Source organism: Sinocyclocheilus grahami, unplaced genomic scaffold (assembly GCF_001515645.1).
Source record: "Sinocyclocheilus grahami isolate Dianchi unplaced genomic scaffold, SAMN03320097.WGS_v1.1 scaffold90.1, whole genome shotgun sequence".
NCBI classification, from domain to species: Eukaryota; Metazoa; Chordata; class Actinopteri; order Cypriniformes; family Cyprinidae; genus Sinocyclocheilus; species Sinocyclocheilus grahami.
The window spans coordinates 873214-892666 of NW_015505269.1; the positions used below are offsets into that span (position 1 = coordinate 873214).

The following is a 19453-nucleotide window of genomic DNA, read 5'->3' on the forward strand; positions in this document are numbered from 1 at the left end:
TCTCAGGTCTGGCAGGAATTGTAGGTGGGGAGAGTGAAGGTGGGGACAGCGCTCTCTTCCACCTTCAATACCACGAGCAAGGCACTGAACTCCCAACTTAAACTCCCAGCATAAATGGCTGCCCACTGCTCCGGGTGTGTGTTCACTGCTGTGTGTGTGCACTTAGGATGGGATAAATGCAGAGCACTAATTCCTAGTATGGGTAACCATACTTGGCCACATGTCATGTCACTTTTTACATATGTTGCCAATCAAGTCTGTTGCCTCATATTGACGAGCACATATGAAGATTTAAAAAGTTTTAGTTTTTAAGGCTTTATTGTTATTGTAAGAACATCTTGTTTGAAACGAAGAGCCTTGGCAGCACTGACTAGCTAGCACTTATATTTGCTGCTTTTCATTTGTTGGGTTGTACTGTTATTTTGATCGATTAATTTACAATAAAGTTGCTGTTGTGTAGTGTCTCTCCTCGAGAAAACCTTAAGTAATAGTCGACTGAACTGACGGTACTGTAATTAGCATGAGGAGAGCTGCTAAATGCATAGACTAAAGTGTGTGTAAATAATTTTCAACCAAACTTTTTCATTTTTTATTTAAATTCAAATGATCAATCTTGTAATTAAATGTCAGACCGCAGAGGTATCCAACGGCACTGATGTTTTAAAGATTTTGCACACAATGTTTCGAAAGCACTTAATTGCAGTCGTATTATTGCTGAAGACAGTTTGCATTGATTATTGTGAAAATACTAATGAAATGATCATTGATTTTGTGTATTATGTTTGAATGCCTCAGTATACAGTTTTCTTTGCTTCTGTGTGCACTTGGCTGGAAAATATTTTACATAATTTATTGGTTCTGTTCAGACTGAGTGTATAATATTGTAAAATATTAACCCTTGAATGCAATGAGTAAAATTATAACGGTGTTGTAGATTCAGTTTTAACAGCTTGATTCAAAAATGGCATTTTCCTAACACCTTAAAACTGTATTCCCTGATGATTATGAAGAGAAATAAATTATTTTTAACCTCAGTTTGTCTCATGGATTTAAGTTTCATAGATTTGTCTCTCTAAAGGTGTCACAGTTAGTTAGATTGTCTTTTCACTTAATAAACTATTTTCTTTCCTTCTAATGATAAAGAGCACCTATCATTTAGTATTTATCAGGTATGTATATCTACACTTTATTCCATTTGTAATTAATCTGGGAGTATTTAGTAGCCTTTTCCAATTGATTTGTCTGGCACTTTTGCAGCCTGGCAACTACGCAATAAAACACATATATGTTCTCGAATATATTTTAATTTGTAGCCCAATGAGAAATATAAAAGACAGCATTTATACACTGAAAAAACAAAAACGGTGTAGAAACAATTTTCACTCAGAAATGGTTGGTAAATTTCACAGTTACAAAGAAACGGCAAGTAACATTGAATTAAACATGACATTTTTAAGTACAAAGACTGAAATATTATTTTCTTGTAAAACGTAGTAATTTTGGTTTATTTACAACTTCAAAAAATCAGTCACATAATAGACCACCGTTATACAAAAAAGGTCAGTGAGTTGGTTATTTTCTCAGCGTGAGGAATGTGTTTTATCCATGGAAACGTTCAGTGATGTGTCAAATCCCACAGGTGAGTGCGAGAAGAGGCTATATTTGATAGAAATATGCTCAAATCTGCATTTCAGTGTTACTGGGGGATGCCATGTACGTGAGAGACGGCGAACTATTCCTCTAACAAAGATGCAGTGCATGGAAATGCCCTCTTCACTCTTTTTTATAGAACAATTTCTAATCTGGATTGCATTTTCTCCAGTTTTGTTACTATCATGCAGTCACTGGAGTTTTTGTCATGATCCATAATCACACAGATGCTGGATGTGTAAAGCATGTGTGTGTTTTCAGCTGAGAAGTTCACTGACTGATAGATCCATTAACATCGAATAACAGCAGATAGGACCGTGTCTGACTCGACTCTTGCATCATCCACCTCCCAGAATCCCCTCAGGCAGGCAATGAAAGACCAGACTGTTGCCTTCTGACACAATTGGCACGTCACTAAGATGATTCCCATATTATTATTTTCTGTAGCATAAATTAGTATTTTACGTCTTATTTGTGCATCTGGATTGTCACACTCGTCTACTTTGTAAATTCATATACAGTATAAAGTGTGATATGTCAGTCCCCTATGTATTCTAGACCTGTTCCCTAGCAACCATTTCTTCACCTTCACAAGATCCAGGTTTAAAAATGTTGGGCTTCAAGCTCTCGTTTCTGTCACAGTTCTGCTGGTGTGCCCTAGTTGGCCACCAGATGTCACTGTGTGTTTTTGTTTGAGCTCATGGCGTGCTCTCCTGTGTATTGTCTTACCCCGCCCTTCTTGTTATCTCATTATTGTTTCAGTTACTCCACCTGTGTCTCCCTTGTTACCCTCCTCGTTTGTCTCCCTATTTATTCTCCTAGTGTCTGCAGTCATGTGCGGTTTCGTTGTTTAATGTTATGTCTCAGAGTATTGTCGGATGTGTGTATGTTCCTCTTGTCTTGGCCTGCCTACCTGTTCTTCCCCCTCTGGGTAGTTTTTGTTGTGGTTTTGTTTTATTTTATTAATAAGACCCATTCTTCCTGCACCTTGAGTCCTCGCTTCTTCCACTTGCAATTTGAGCAGAATTTACAAAGAAAACAGTGTTACAAAATCCTTTAATAATTCTGATGTGCTCATTTGCCATTCTAATGTGTGTGTAATAATATGTGAAGAGTTTATTTGCAAAAACAGATAACTTTTTATGATGTTACCATGTTTTTATTGTCTTTTATTGTGCTCGTTAGCTGTATTTTTTTTAGTTATTTTTTAACCTAATCAAAATAACCCAACTGCAGTTTGATTGAGATTAATTGGAATGCACAATGAAAAAACGAATTCTTGGCCTGCCTACCTGTTCTTCCCCCTCTGGGTAGTTTTTGTTGTGGTTTTGTTTTATTTTATTAATAAGACCCATTCTTCCTGCACCTTGAGTCCTCGCTTCTTCCACTCACCCGTCCCCTTACAGTTTCACTTCTCTACTGTAAAGTTTATGATATTTGCTGAGACTAATAATAAGCAGCAAATATGGCTGTTCCAGCACAAAGAGTCGCACTCATTCACTTTCACATCTGTGTTATGGAAATTAATTTGGCATAATGTAGTAGCCAAGTGCAGAGTTTATCTATGCATAAATGAAATAACGCTAACCATTCCTTTAATTAGATGTCAATAGTCTGATTTATGATTATAATGAATAATTTACAGTGCTGGGTAGTAACTGATTACATAATCAATTACATAAATGCTCATAATGAGATTACAGTTACTTCTTATGGATTACACGATTACATATTCATAAAATGGCAGTAAATGATTAGGCTATTGATTCATTCTCCCTAATTTTTCTTTTTTTCTCTTTAAATGTTTCCTTTCCAAAATCCTACTCTGTCATACCATTTAGCTTTAACTATATTCACAATATAGTATAATAATTTTGTGATCCATGCTTCTGATTTGGGGGGAAAAAGGCAATCTAAAAGTAATCTAAAAAGTAGTCAGAATACACTACCTAAAATGAGTAACCTAGATTATGTTACTGGCTTCAATTTTCTCCATGTAATCTAATGGATTATATCTTGTAAGCACTAGTCATTTATAACTTTTTTATACAAAGAGGTAGGGTATCATTTGAGAGCATAATTGTCAGTAAATATTTAAAAATGAAACCTGCTGCATGTTTTATTTGTTCGCTTAACATACTCACACCCCAGAAAACTTCCCCCGCTGGAAAAAGAACATATAAGCAAACAACCAGCCTACCGGTTGGCTCTGGTATACATACTGTATGGATTATTTCTGGATGATATATGTCTCCAAAGCTGCCTGCAAACCAATTTAGGAAGTGGGACGTATAAACAAAGCCAGTCTGCATTTGCTCAGAGAGATGTGAGCTACAATTGTATTGAGAGTACACTTGAAGTAGCCTATCAGTGCAGACTTTCTTGTTTAAAAATACTCTTGAAAGTTTTGAAACTGGTTAGACTTTAGTTTCCATGTCTTTTATTTTCATTCTCACTACATGCTACTCTTTTTTATGTTTTTTTTCCATCTGTTGTGCCTTGTAGTCCTTATATTTCCCTGATAGTACAGATGTCCCATGACATTCAGGACTCTTGAGAACAATCACGGTTTCATGCACAGTAAGTGGAAACATCTATTCACAATTTGAGAAGACGTGGCTGGGTATCAGACATGACGCTGTCAGTGGGAAGACTAACATGCTCACTTTTTACTTGCACTGCCAAACCACCACCATAAATCAGATGTCCTACACTGAGGAAAAAAAAAATCACAAAGCAACGCTACCCATCTGCACAAACACATGCCTAAATATGGCTTTGGCAAAGTAATTTAGATAATTGTGTAGAATGGAAATTGTAGATTTAAGTTGGATTGGTTTTCTTCTATGACTACTTTTAATGATATGCTTATAATTACATTAACTCATTTTGTTTGTGTGTGTTACTGATATTGTATCCATTTAAAAGTTTACACTGTTTTTTTTAAATGATGCTTCTGTTGACCAATGTTAATTGATCAAGTAGTACATTGCTGTTTGCAATTTGAGCAGAATTTACAAAGAAAACAGTGTTACAAAATCCTTTAATAATTCTGATGTGCTCATTTGCCATTCTAATGTGTGTGTAATAATATGTGAAGATTTTATTTGCAAAAACAGATAACTTTTTATGATGTTACCATGTTTTTATTGTCTTTTATTGTGCTCGTTAGCTGTATTTTTTTTAGTTATTTTTTTAACCTAATCAAAATAACCCAACTGCAGTTTGATTGAGATTAATTGGAATGCACAATGAAAAAACGAATTGTTTAAAACGGAGTTATCCGTTTAAACGAACTCTTCATGTAATCATCACATTATGTATACACACAGAATATATTATTTTATATTTTTATTAAAGCATAGATTTTTTTATTAGATATTTATCAAATGAAATATATTTTATTTTATATGTTTTAAATTATATTATTGAATATTATGGAAACTATGTTGGTTTTTATATTTAATTATTATTATATTTTTTATTGTAAGCACAGTTTAAATTGTTGATAAATAATTCGTAAAAACAAATGTGACCCTGGACCACAAAACTTAAGTAGCACTCTTAAGTAGCACGAGTATGCCAAAAATCATGAATGAATGAATGAATGAATGAGTTTTTATTGCCAGGTATGTTTACACATACGAGGAATTTGTTTTCATGACAGAAGCTCCACAGTGTAACAGAATGACAGTGACAGAACAAAAACACAGATAATAAAAAATAGAAAAATAGAACAAGTAACTAAGGAATAAAAATATACAAATCGACAATTGTATGTACAGGTATATTATGTGCAAATTGAAATGTAGACTGAGTATGAGTGTTAGATAAATAAGTGTATGAGTGAATAAATAGTGTGTGTTCCACAGTTATTGTTAAGTGTTCATGAGATGGATGGCCTGAGGGAAAAAACTGTTCCTGTGTCTGGTCGTTCTGGTGCTCAGAGCTCTGTAGATGAGGATAGCTGATGAGGATAGTAGGAAAGAACCTTTACATTATCACTTCAGTCAAGCGAGTTCAAGCACTCTCAAAAACTCCCATAATATTCTCTCAAGCTGTTTACACTGTGAAATGAATATCTCACTTACACTCGTACATCTTCACTTTGTTGTTTCTGATAAAAGAATTAGCCAGAGAATTCAGTCAGCCAGCGCGCGCGGTGACGAAACAGCGTGTTTCAGCGGTGACTCATCTGAACGCTTCTGATTGGTCCTTGCATTCATAAACTCAACAGAATCGTATGTGATTGGTTATAATGCGCAGCGCTTTAAAAACGCGTGTGTCTCTGGCTCTGTGCCAGCCAGCGAACGCAGATTTGAATTTAGCAGCTGGTGATGTTTTTCTTTTTTTATATATATATAGTTTACAGGACAAACTGAGCATTTCACCCAAAATTGTTTGGTGTGATATGATTCCAAATTTAGGGGGGCCACCTCCTAGAACCGCCACTGAGTCCAGGGTCACAAATTTATGAATGGGTGAATTTAAAAGGCATGTTCACCCAAAACGAAAATACAATGGAAGTCGATGGCTACCAGTTTGGTTTCTATCGTTCTTCAAAACATCTTTAGTGTCGAATAGAAGAAAGAAACCATAGCCTACGGAACATTTTCATTTTGGGGTAAACTATCCCTTTAAGTTTGAGGAGCCTCAAATCCATCATTTAAATAAGAATACGCCTTTCTTTCAAAAACAAGTAAATTGAACAAAAACAACTTTTGAACCATAATTCTTTTTACGTCGGAAGTATACAAAACGTGTTATTTGAATGACAAGAGTCCAGTAGTGCTGTTTGTGTGTTTGTGTCTGTATGATAAGAGTCCAGAAGTGTTTGTTTGTGTGTGTCTGAGGCTCCTGATTAGCCTAGTGTCGCGTCGCTGCAGCTGCGCCTGCACTGAGCGTGCGCGCGACGGCGCTGCGAGTTTGACAGCAGCCAGAGAAAGAGACGAGAAGCTGCGGTGCGCGCCGACAAACAACACACTAAACGTACACCAGTCCCACGAAACTGGACAGGTCGAGGATTCATCACTGGAATCGGTGAGTTTCACGTTTCATTAGCTTGAATGCAGCGTTATTCTCTCCGTGCTTGTGGCGAGGCGCTTTTGCTGAGGAGAATGCGCAGTATTTGAGTCAATGAGGAGCATCCAGTCGTGCTTCTCCCATGGCAACCAATGATGATGCGGATTTTCACGGCGATATGGCAGGGCTCACAAAGGATGCGTTTCTTTGAAATATCACACAACACGTCCGTTTAATCCGAACGCCGTTTAAAATGTAGCTTTCATTGTGCGTCGTGTCGATAAACGGCCCGTCATGAAAGTCTGTTTAATTGAAATCTTGCTCGGTCACCAGCAGGTGTTCCCGTCATTCTCAGGCATCATCCTCAATATTTGCTCATTAGGGCGCATTTCTGAAATGTAAATATTTGATTTGGGTATTTATTCATTTTCATTTGAGAACTAGATGGACCTGCTGTCGTGGCATGAAGACAAAAACGGCCGTTTACAGTCATAGGATACCCCACAAAAGCCATCGGGAACAAGGCTTTCATTAGCTTACTCCATCTTTCTTTATGGTCTTTGTTTCTTTTTGAAAATAATGTTATAAAGTAATGGCACTTTCCATTAATAGGGTGCAAATGGGGCCTAAACTCTTAAAAGGTTTTATTTTTAACAAATTGTGAAAGGAAAATTGTCAGCCTCACTGTTGTCAACTGAATATTATTTAAACGTTTCTATTTTCAGTTCTTTTTCTTTGGTGTTCATAACTTTTGCAACCCTGTTAAAATTTGGGACCTGTCTAAATGCTGTTTTGTGTTTTTTTTTGCAGTTTTACATTAAATGAACATCTAAAATAGGTTATAATGTTATAATAACACATAAATAAACAAACTTTGGCTGTAACAGGATGGCAAATTTATGATAAAGTGTTGAATAATAGGACCCATTTGTTGGATGATCAACTTTATATTTATGGCATATTTCTCATATATATTTCACACACACACACACACACACACAGGTTTACATTTGTGAAAAGTGGGGACTCTCCATAGGCGTAATGGTTTTTATACTGTACAGACCGTATATTCTATTGCCCTACACCAACCCTACCCCTAAACCTACCCCTTACAGGAGACTTTGTGCTATTTCAGATTTTCAATACACTCCATTCTGTGTGATTTATAAGCGTTTTGAAAAGTGGGGACATGGGGTAATGTCCTGAAAAGTCACCTTCTCCTTGTAATACCTATGTCATACCTTTGTCATTATACAAATTTATGTCCTCATTTCTCACAAAAACGTGTACACACACACACACACACACACACGCACACCCACACACACATATGTGTATATATATTTCTTATAAAATCGAGGGCAACAGGGTTGAATCAAATTGTTGAGCTTGACCAGCCTGGTCTCATGTTTATACGTAGGTATTAATACGTAACATTTACAAGCACAAAACGTACACTTTTGTACGTTTTTAATCATGCTAAAACGTACAATTTAGACGTATTTCAACGTTTAAAACGTACAAATCGCTACGTATTTTTAGCTAAAAAACGTAAAAATATTAACGTATCTTTTATATCATTTAGATATTCGTATCAATGCATTTTTTATCATTTTATCAATAAGCGATTTCGATTTTTAGACCCCTTAACCTGCCCCCAAACCTACCCATTTTATAGCGAATATGCATTTTTATCATTTTATTAATACGCAATTTAGATTTTTAGACCCCTTAACCTACCCCCAAACCTAAACCTACCCATTTTATAGCGAGCAGGGTAAATGCAACAGGTGTTCTGTTTTTACCTTTCATATCAATCCTGCATGATGATATAGCATATCATTGGGATTACGGATTGTATGAAATGTCTCTGTTGCTTTGTCTTAACATGCTTGTTATTCACCAAAAAGAATAAGCTGACTTTGAGCTATTTTCTCTTGTCGTGGGTTGATAAACGATTAGTGGAGATTAAGGTCAAACATGTCTGAAGATGAACCATAGATGTTCACGGCGTCATGTGATTGTGCCTCTCTCTTTCAACCAATCAGCTGGTGGATTGTGTTATTAAGGTGTGGTCAGATGAGTGAAATTTGGCTCAATTTTGCGGGCAAATATTGGTAGGATTGACTTTGAAACAATTTTCAGTCAAAGATTGCTTGTAGATTTGACAGATAATTACAAAGAAATGACAATAAACACTGATTTAAATGTGCATTTTTTAAATAACACTGTCACTCAGAAAATGCTAGTGAATTTCACAAACAATTAAAATAAATTACAAGTAACAAAATTGATCTTAAAATATTTTAAAGTAGATTGTTAAGTAAATATTTGAAGTAGAGAAACTTAAAATTTAATTTGATAGTAAAATGTACATCAATATTCTTTTTTTTACAGTGTAGATTAGAAAGACTGAAATAGTATTTTCTTGTAGAACATACTCCAATAATCTTTGTTTTATTTACTAAAATTGAAATTATTGGATTTGGCTGCATACATTTGCCAACTAATTGATGGGACCATATCAAAGCATGAATGATATTTATTAAATATGTTCTCTAGAAGGCATAATTATTGGATTCTGATGGGCCGTAACTACGGCTGTGCAAAAAATCGAATGCAATTTTCATGCGCATCTCGTAAAGCCGCTTCTGGTGATTAGTAGTAAATCTCCAGCACGTGCTTTCAGATGGAGCGGCATTTACTACACAGAGCCGTAGTTCACTGACAAGCTACACAAAATCGCGTTCAAAATTGCAGGCCGATTTTGAACACGATTTTGTGTAGCTTGATTCGCATGAAAATCGCATTTGATTTTTTGCCTAGCCGTAACTGATTTTGCTCCTTCAGAGTTGTTGGTTTGGCTAAAAAAGCTGTGATCAGCAATATTACATGAATGACTGCTTATATAGTGACTCGTTTCTCTTAGTAGAAGTGATTTATTTCATGTGCTGTATGATAAATGTGTACCATTTTAGTCGATGCACAAACTGCATGGTTCTAATTGAATTACATTATAAAGTACGGTAATTCGGGCGATGAAAACTTCAAGAAATAAGTGGCATGCGTTTGCCTTCTATATAGAGTACTGTATGTTGTGCTGATTAAAATATAAGCTTTTTCAGCTCCATCTGTCTGGCTTGATTTATGACGTACAAGCTGAGAAAAATGCAGGACTGCAAATTGCATTGGATAAATGTTTACATTTGGCCTGTGTTTCTGTATATGTAGGCAGTACTATGTTTTATTCCTCTAATAAGTTTAAAGGGTTAGTTCACCCAAAAATGGAAATTGGCTTGTGTTTTACTCACCCTCAAGTCATTCTAGGTGTATATGACTTTCTTCTTTCAGACGAATCCAGTTGGAGTTATATTAAAAATGGTTTTATTATGAATGCACGTGCTTTATTTGACGACTTGTGGACTGTTCAACTGCAACACCCACTGACAGCAATGGACAATTTTTTTATATAACTCCGACTGGATTCGTCTGAAAGAAGAAAGCCATATACACCTAGGATGACTTGAGGGAGAGTAAAACCCAAGCCAATTTAAATGTTTGGGTGAACTAACCCTTTAAGATAATACATCTTTTGTTCAGTTTCAACTGTTGTCTCATCTCATGAACTTTGTTTTAGATTGTTTGTCCTCTTTCAATCCTCGGTCTTCAGCACTAACCACAAATAAAAGCCCTTGCAGAGGAGGAAATGTGCTGCTTTTGAGGTATAAAGAGTTCAAGTGTAGGACTGTTTATGGGAAAGGAATGTTATCTTTTATGTTTAACCATTATGGAAACCGATATGGAGGAGTTCAGCCCAAGTGCATTATTGGGTAAAAAAGTCATATCTGCTTAGAAATTATGCTTTAAATTTATGAATTGCTAGAAAATTGTGACCAGATGAATTGGGCAACAGTGCCCCCGACAAGTTGAGTAACAATTGCCCCACTTATATCATGAGAACTAATGTGCTCTCTGCCCCACAATGCACTGCTCTTTCAGTCCAGTGATTGGATGAGGCACTATTCTCTTTGCCTGGCTATGGATGGAAGCCCTGTCTTCTGCTAATTTAGTGATTGAAAGCAGAAGCTGACCATTTTTTCTGGATGAGGTTAGTGCCCTGTCCTCTTTTGCACCAAGAGAGTGTCTCCTTACATAACAGGGTTATTGGAAAAAACGATTGAATTGTGGGTCATTTTAGTCCTGTGGTGGTTTTCATGAAGTGTATTTTATATACTGGGGTTTCAATCCATGTGCACTGACTCTCACTCGTTCTAAAGAAGAAAATGATCTTTTATGATCACCTCTTTTTACTTTCCCATGGGTCTCAGTGGTCTGTACAGGTTGGCAGTTAAATTATATATGTCTCATTAATATCATTCTTCATAACAGTTCAAGGCAGATGTAATTATTTGGTTTTATAGTAATCATTAGGAGTGAGAATTTGCATAGACCTACTGATACAAAAAAAAAATGTTTTTCATAAAAAAACTTTTGAAGTATGTTTTTCTATCCTCCAGTTGTCATATTATCATCTTCAGTATATGTTTATAGATTCATTTTTCATATATTTATTTTTTTAACTGTTTAATAAAAATAATTTCAGAATAATATTTTTATTAAAACGTAATTTTAGCATATTAAAATGATTTCTAAAAGATCATACGACACTGAAAACTTAATTAATAGCTGCTGAAAATTCAGTTTTGCTATCACAGGAATAAATTACATTTTAATGTATATTAAAATACAAAACATATTTCACAATTTTACTCTTTTTGCTGTATTTTTATTCAAATAAATGCAGCCTCGGTAAAAATATTAGGTAAACAAATCTTAATTATTCCACATTTTTTACCGGTAGTGTGTATATATATATATATAATGTAACTAATAATATACATGTAACTATAAAGTGTAAATATTTTGAAGTTGTAGTTGTCATATTATCAACTTAAGTAGGAGGTAACAAACCTTTTCAAACACTGCTTCTTTGTGTTTTGCATCAACATATCAGCGTCATCTCAAGAACGTGCGTTTAGTTGCAAAATGTCTAACGTCCGACCAACCTAACCACGGAGAAATGTGAAATATTTAAATTGGCGTAGAATCATTGTGCTTTAACCCTGCTGATTTATGGGTATTTGAGAGCTGTGGTCTGTGGCCTGCTTGCTGCTTTAGAGAGATGTGTGTTGACTTTATGACTCGGTGTAAATAACTCGGAGGTCATGGCGCCCACAAGCCCTGTGAAATTTCGCTCCTGCGGGACAAGTTTCTGTTCTTGTCCTCCTGGCCTCTTTCGTGAACCCTGTATCCTCCCTTGTTCCAATCACACTCCAAACACTCCTGTGTGCTTTGATGAGGGTTTAATGTTGATCTAATGTGAGTCACACGCATGGTTTTGCCTTTAAAAGTTCTCCAAAAGCCTTGGCAGCTGGTTTCTGTCTATAGCATGTCTGTGAATCACAATGGAGGCCTAAAGTAATCCAACTTCCTGCTTTAAAGACCTCAAACTCCCCTGTACGCCCGAGACTCACTCCAGACAGACTTCTGTAGACTTTAATGATGCTTTGAGCTTCACATCAGAGTCCCTTGTCAACTGTGAAAAGTCATTCACCATGAGTTATATCAAATAAAAGAGTAGATTATTTCCTGTGAGTTATGTAATGCACTGATATTAGCAGTTCTGGAAATGGTTAGATTAAATTGGGCTTTTTTCAGTGATGCAGTACCAGGTTTGAAATCTGAATGAGTGAAAGAATGATTTGTATCTTATAAAAACAAGCCTTTAAAATATTTTCTTTTGTATCTACCAGTTTTGCCCCACTTTCTTTGCAGAAAACCAAACCACCAACAATCACAAAGTAGTGTAAATTACTGGCATCATGTGTCAGATATTGTCAGATATACAGTCTGTTTTTTTTGTTGTTTTTTAAGGATTTAGTATCAGATATGAATAGATTCTGAATTATGTCTGCTCATGTGAGCCAGTATGCAGATTTGTCTGTAATAATGCAGATCTTTATGGCATGAAAATATTTTTTTCTTTCTTAAATAACTCTTAAATCACTCTCACTGATTTTAATCTGTCTGTCCTCATTCACATTCACTACCTGCGAAACTGATAAAGACACCTTAAACTGATCTTTTTTCCCCTTTTGACCTCTGTCTCTCTCTTCCTCTTTAAAATGATATCAGTTTAGGGAAAGCCCAACATTTTTTAGCACAGATTTCTAAAAATATGCTACTAGAGTCATGTGCCTTTTTATCTTTACTTCTGAAGATGAAACACAATGTACAGTACGACTATAATAATAATAATAAAAAACTTTATTTTATATAGCGACTTTAAAAGTTACTTCTGAAAGCGCTTTACACAGAAAAGGATACAGAGTTAAAAGGAAAAAATAAGTACAATGATAACAATAGAAATAAAAACACATCAGAAACACATCAGACTTTTACATTGTTCAAGTTTAGTAACATTTCCATCCAGGGTAAAGTAAAGTAATAAGCTGTTAATATTTAAATAATTAATTACATATACATATTTAAATAATATTAATGACAATAATCTCATGATAAAGGGCTAATAAAGCCTTATTAATGGGACTGTGAATTCAAAAAAGTTGAGAAACACTGGTTTTAAAATTTTTTATAAACTAAACTGCTTTTTATTTTATATCCCCAAATGAAAACCACTTTATAGTCTATAAATAGGCTAATGACAGTTCTGTGCACACATTGTGTTTTATGAGCTCCCTCTGAATCCAGATTGGCAGGGTCTGGCGGTGTTCAGTCTGACTGTGATGAACAGAATGGACGACTGAATAGAGCGGTGAAAGACTGGAGACTTGCTGAGAGAAAGAGAGACTTGAATTGACCAAACTCACCACTGTGTGGGTGATCAATGCAGTACAGTTATATTGAATAACAGTGTCACTCCTGACATATGATTTATGAGGTATAAATATTGAAAACATTCAGGCATGTGGGCCCTCCTACGTACAGTATGACTAACTTTTTCACTTGACTCCAGACTGTAGCAAAACTCTTTGTCTTGTTTTTGTCATGACAATATGGGTAATAGGGTTAAAATATGTTTTTGAGGATCTTGTGAAGCATGCAAATGTTTACGAATCCTTACAAAATGTTTTATGTCTTTATTTGGTAACTTAATGCATTGTGCTTTTATACAAGACCTTTTATGCAACCTAGGGTTGGGATTTAGGGATTGATTTAGTAACATTGCGTGGTTGTGTCATAGGCGGTAGATCGGCACTATTCAGATTGACCTCAGAAATAGATTTGATCTCAGTGCTCAGATTTGAGCATCACAAATCAGTATAGCAAAGTACAGGGCTTTATAACACCCCTATAGCAAAGGATTCACGTCCTTACCATGTAAACATTTTTTAAAATATTAATCAAATAGCTCTTTAGTCATTGTTAATGCAGTCTTTCTAAAGATTTTCCATTTATTTAATACAGTAATTTTAATATGGGTTAAATAGCCATATCAGCAAAACAGAATTTACACTTTTCATGATCCATTACATTTCCAATGGATTAAATCAAGTAAATCATTTTTTCTTTTTTTTGCTCATTAAATATTTTGCTGGGATTACAAATAATATATTGTGAATGCTGCTTCATGTTAAAGGGATAGTTCACCCAAAAATGAAAATATTATGTTTATCTGCTTACTCCCAGGGCATCCAAGATGTAGGTGACTTTGTTTCTTCAGTAGAACACAAACGAAGATTTTTAACACAAACCGTTGCAGTCTGTCAGTCTTAAAATGGAGGTGAATGGGAATCACGGCTTTGAGAGAAAAAAATAAAACATACACGAACAAAACCAAATTAAACCCTGCGGCTCGTGATGATACATTGATGTGCAAAGACACAAAACGATCGGTCTGTGCTAGAAACTGAACAGTATTTATATCGGTTTTTACCTCTGATTCACGCAATGTCCGAACTGTCCTGAGCGGCAGCGCGTCCTCCTGAGCGCGTTCTCAACAGCAGGCGGGTGAGGCGTCTTCTTCTTCTTGCTTTACGGCAGATTGCAGACTTATAAATCCATTACTGCCACCTATCTCTCAAATGGACCATTGGCACTCTATCTACAATCTCAATTAGAAGTGTCAATGGTCCATTTGAGAGATAGGTGGAGGGATACTGTTCTAGAAATGGAGGAGATTCCAAGATGGCGGAGTGAGCGGTCGCGTTTATGCAGGCTCTGAGGAAAATAGCTTGAAACGTCCTAAAATTGTTATCTCTGACATAAAAAAAACCAACCAGTAGTTAAGTTATTTTCAAGTTTGTTTCAACTTGTGCACTTGTTGCTTACGAATCCTTACAAAATGTTTTATGTCTTTATTTGGTAACTTAATGCATTGTGCTTTTATACAAGACCTTTTATGCAACCTAGGGTTGGGATTTAGGGATTGATTTAGTAACATTGCGTGGTTGTGTCATAGGCGGTAGATCGGCACTATTCAGATTGACCTCAGAAATAGATTTGATCTCAGTGCTCAGATTTGAGCATCACAAATCAGTATAGCAAAGTACAGGGCTTTATAACACCCCTATAGCAAAGGATTCACGTCCTTACCATGTAAACATTTTTTAAAATATTAATCAAATAGCTCTTTAGTCATTGTTAATGCAGTCTTTCTAAAGATTTTCCATTTATTTAATACAGTAATTTTAATATGGGTTAAATAGCCATATCAGCAAAACAGAATTTACACTTTTCATGATCCATTACATTTCCAATGGATTAAATCAAGTAAATCATTTTTTCTTTTTTTTGCTCATTAAATATTTTGCTGGGATTACAAATAATATATTGTGAATGCTGCTTCATGTTAAAGGGATAGTTCACCCAAAAATGAAAATATTATGTTTATCTGCTTACTCCCAGGGCATCCAAGATGTAGGTGACTTTGTTTCTTCAGTAGAACACAAACGAAGATTTTTAACACAAACCGTTGCAGTCTGTCAGTCTTAAAATGGAGGTGAATGGGAATCACGGCTTTGAGAGAAAAAAATAAAACATACACGAACAAAACCAAATTAAACCCTGCGGCTCGTGATGATACATTGATGTGCAAAGACACAAAACGATCGGTCTGTGCTAGAAACTGAACAGTATTTATATCGGTTTTTACCTCTGATTCACGCAATGTCCGAACTGTCCTGAGCGGCAGCGCGTCCTCCTGAGCGCGTTCTCAACAGCAGGCGGGTGAGGCGTCTTCTTCTTCTTGCTTTACGGCAGATTGCAGACTTATAAATCCATTACTGCCACCTATCTCTCAAATGGACCATTGGCACTCTATCTACAATCTCAATTAGAAGTGTCAATGGTCCATTTGAGAGATAGGTGGAGGGATACTGTTCTAGAAAGATATATATACATACACACATGGACATTTATAAAAAAAAAAACAAAAAAAAAAACAAATTCCTGTTCTAGAAATACTGTTCAGTTTCTTGCACAGACCGATCGTTTTGTGTCTTTACACATCAATGTATCATCACGAGCCGCAGGGTTTAATTTGGTTTTGTTTGTGTATGTTTATTTTTTACTCTCAAAGCCGTGATTCCCATCCACTTACATTATAAGACTGACTGACGGTTTGTATTAAAAATCTTCGTTTGTGTTCTACTTAATAAACAAAGTCACCTACATCTTGGATGCCCTGGGGGTAAGCAGATAAACATAAAAAATGTTCATTTCATTTACATTCAAGTAGTTAGTCTGTTCATATATAGAGCCAGTTCTGTGGTTTGCCAGGGGGCTGATTCATCGTTGGGGGTGTATTTTCCACTGAGCTCAGATTATGAAATTATATGTTAAGTGGAGAGACAGTGATAAAAAAAAGAGGTAGAATGAGACCTCTGGCCATGTAGGTGACCCTGGATGATAATATGGCAGTTCAATGCCAGTGGCATAAACACTGAATAATTTATTACAGTTTAGTCTACAAATTTAGTCTGGCAGCTACATATTGTTTTTAATTCATTAGTTAGGTATAATATGTGCTATGCAGGCAGCTAGTTTACATCCTAAAGCCCTGAAGTTGCTAAATTGAGTCTTTGACTTGGTTTGGTCTCAGTTTGAATAGTACTTCACTTCTTACTTGCCACATGCCAAGCCTGTAATCTGTTATGCATATGACCTTCAAGGGCTCTAGACCATCAGAGCAAAAGTCAACACTCGACTATTTGTTTATTTAGCTTTTGTGCTTTATTTTCTTTCTTTTTTTAATAACACAAGTTTCCATGTTTTGTTGGAATATGGTGAAGCAGTGGTTTGATGTAATATTTGTCCCTAAAGAGGGTAAGTGTTAAAGTATTTCTGTCGTTACCATTTGCATTTACGTTTAGATTTTTTTAACATCTAATTATCAGTTCATTTTTTATTCTGTTTTGGCCTCTGAGTAAAAAAAGTTATATTTCATTTTATTTATGATTGTAAGAAAATAAGAAATACTTTTTTTGTGAGATATGAAGTCACAGTTGTCAGAGATTGCAACATTATAAGAATTATAAGAATTGAAGTAGAAAATGAACATTTTGATAATTATATAGAGCATTGAGAAATTGTGATACATAATGTTGCAGTTGTGGTAAATAAAGTCACAATTGTGCTGGGCAACAATTAATCGCATCCAAAATAATAGTTTTTGTTTATATAATATAGCCTATGTGTGTGTACTTTATATTTATTATGCATATATAAATAAATATATATTAATACACACACATACAGTATATATTTTGAAAATATTTACATGTATTTATATTTATATTCATATCATTTATATTATATATAAATGTATTTAATATACAGTGGGTACGGAAAGTATTCAGACCCCCTTAAAATTTTCACTCTTAACAATATTGCAGCCATTTGCTAAAATCATTCAAGTTAAGTTTTTTTCCTCATTAATGTACACACAGCACCCCATATTGACAGAAAAACACAGAATTGTTGACATTGCAACGGGGTAAACAGCTGCTGGCTTGATGACGCAAATGAACCGCGGTTCGGACCCAAATAATATAATGTGAACACAGTCCAGCGGGGGGCAGGGGAGGGGGGAGCAATCGAACTCGGGTTCGGACCAAGCAATCGAACCAAGTGTGAAAGCACCCTGAAAGAGCCTGTCCAGCAGTCAAATATAAACATTACTGGTTAATTTAATTTTATTAATAAAATAAAATCGTTTTTGTGTCTTATTTTATTATAATTGTTGTGTTCTGAAAGGGTATTTACTTTAGTGTTTATTTTATATTTTTAACAAAATAAAACAATTTATATTGTGTATATAAGTATTCTTAAAGAGGCAGTGAACAAATATGAACTTTAGTGGTTATTTTATTAAAAAACAAACATCTTTTTGTTGTTTTATGCTATTTTAAGTACCTTGAACTCAAATATAAACTTTAGTTGTTGTTTTTTATAATAAAATAAAATAATTTATTTATATAAATTTATTGTATTATGTGTTCTGAAAGGGACAGCAATCAAATATAAACTTTTCCTGGAAGCCATGTAATAATATCTACTTTAATAAAAAAAAGTAAAAACAATAATAAAAACAAAAATGTGACATTGGATGCTCACTGAATAGAGATATGTTCAAATTTCTCTCTCAGCTGACATCTTTTCTTGACTTTGCTACTGTTCAGTCGGCTGTGCGCTGGGCGAGTGTGTCCGGTGTGATTCACGGGCCTCAGGGAGTCGCTCTGAGAAGATTTCTCAGTCAGCTGAGTTACTGGCTTAAGGAGAAATCTGTTCCCTCTAATAATAGCCATCACAGAAGCCTTTCCCTCTCCTCTCCTCTCCTCTCCTCTCTCATCCATCAGATGTATAGCTCCCCTCAGAGTGAAATACGGCCCCGTAGTTCCCCAGTTCTCCCCGCTCTCTTTTTTTTATTTCCACCAGCTTGTCGTGTTTTCTTTTGAAGAATACGTTTCTCATTAGCTTTCTCTCGGCCGACTCTCCCTCTGTGTCTGCGTCTTTGCTTTGGTTTGTTGTTTCCGTGCTCGCTCATTGTATGTTACACAAGATTAGTTTCTCTCCGGAGTGCCGGCTTAATATCTGGTGGGTCGGGGTCGCCGGGGTGACCCCACCATCGCCAGGCCTAGTTGCCTTGTTGCCTGGTTGAGTCTCCATAGTAATGATGTTGTGTGATCGGGAGCTTGAAAGAGAAACTGAGTTATGTGGCCGTTCTGAGATAAGAGTTGATTTCTGCCGTTGTTGTTCACTGTGTGTTTTATAAACCCTAGAGTAATATTGATTACAGAACGAATAGGAATCAGCGTGGTAATGAGCGCTTTGTGCGGAAAATATGGCCAATATATGCTGACCTTATCGGAGAGTGCTGAATGCTGTTTTATTGACTGTTTTTGAGAACTGTGGCCTTTATATAAACAGGCGGATCAATAAAATGGAAGGCACATAAGTCATCAGCGGGTAAAATGAGTTGTGAGAGGTTTCATACACAGTGTGCCTGAAAAAGCAGTTAAAACACAGGAAATCTGGATTGAAAAAAATTCAGCCATTATGCCATTTCTATACTATTTCATTTAAATATTAATTTATAAAAAATATATAATATATGAAAGTAAAATTGATTAAGAAGATAAATAAATTATAAAAAAGTGTTAAAATATAATTGTTTTGTTTTGTGTGTGTGTGTGTGTGTATATAAACTAAATTAAATTGTTAAAGAGCACACACACACACACACACATATACATATATA

The 19453-nt window shown here is 35.4% G+C and overlaps 1 protein-coding gene across 7 annotated transcripts in view; it reads left to right on the top strand.

Moving 5' to 3' along the window:
* The first annotated feature begins 6559 nt into the window (after positions 1 to 6559).
* Positions 6560 to 19453, top strand: part of LOC107587145 (neuronal cell adhesion molecule-like) — a 52380-nt gene continuing 39486 nt past the window's right edge. For 5 of the 7 annotated variants that reach the window (XM_016274803.1, XM_016274806.1, XM_016274808.1 and 2 more), the window contains exon 1: positions 6560 to 6690. The gene's annotated coding sequence lies outside the window, so the exon portion shown is untranslated. The remainder of the gene's footprint in view (positions 6691 to 19453) is intronic. The other 2 variants (XM_016274810.1, XM_016274809.1) reach the window with 1 other exon arrangement.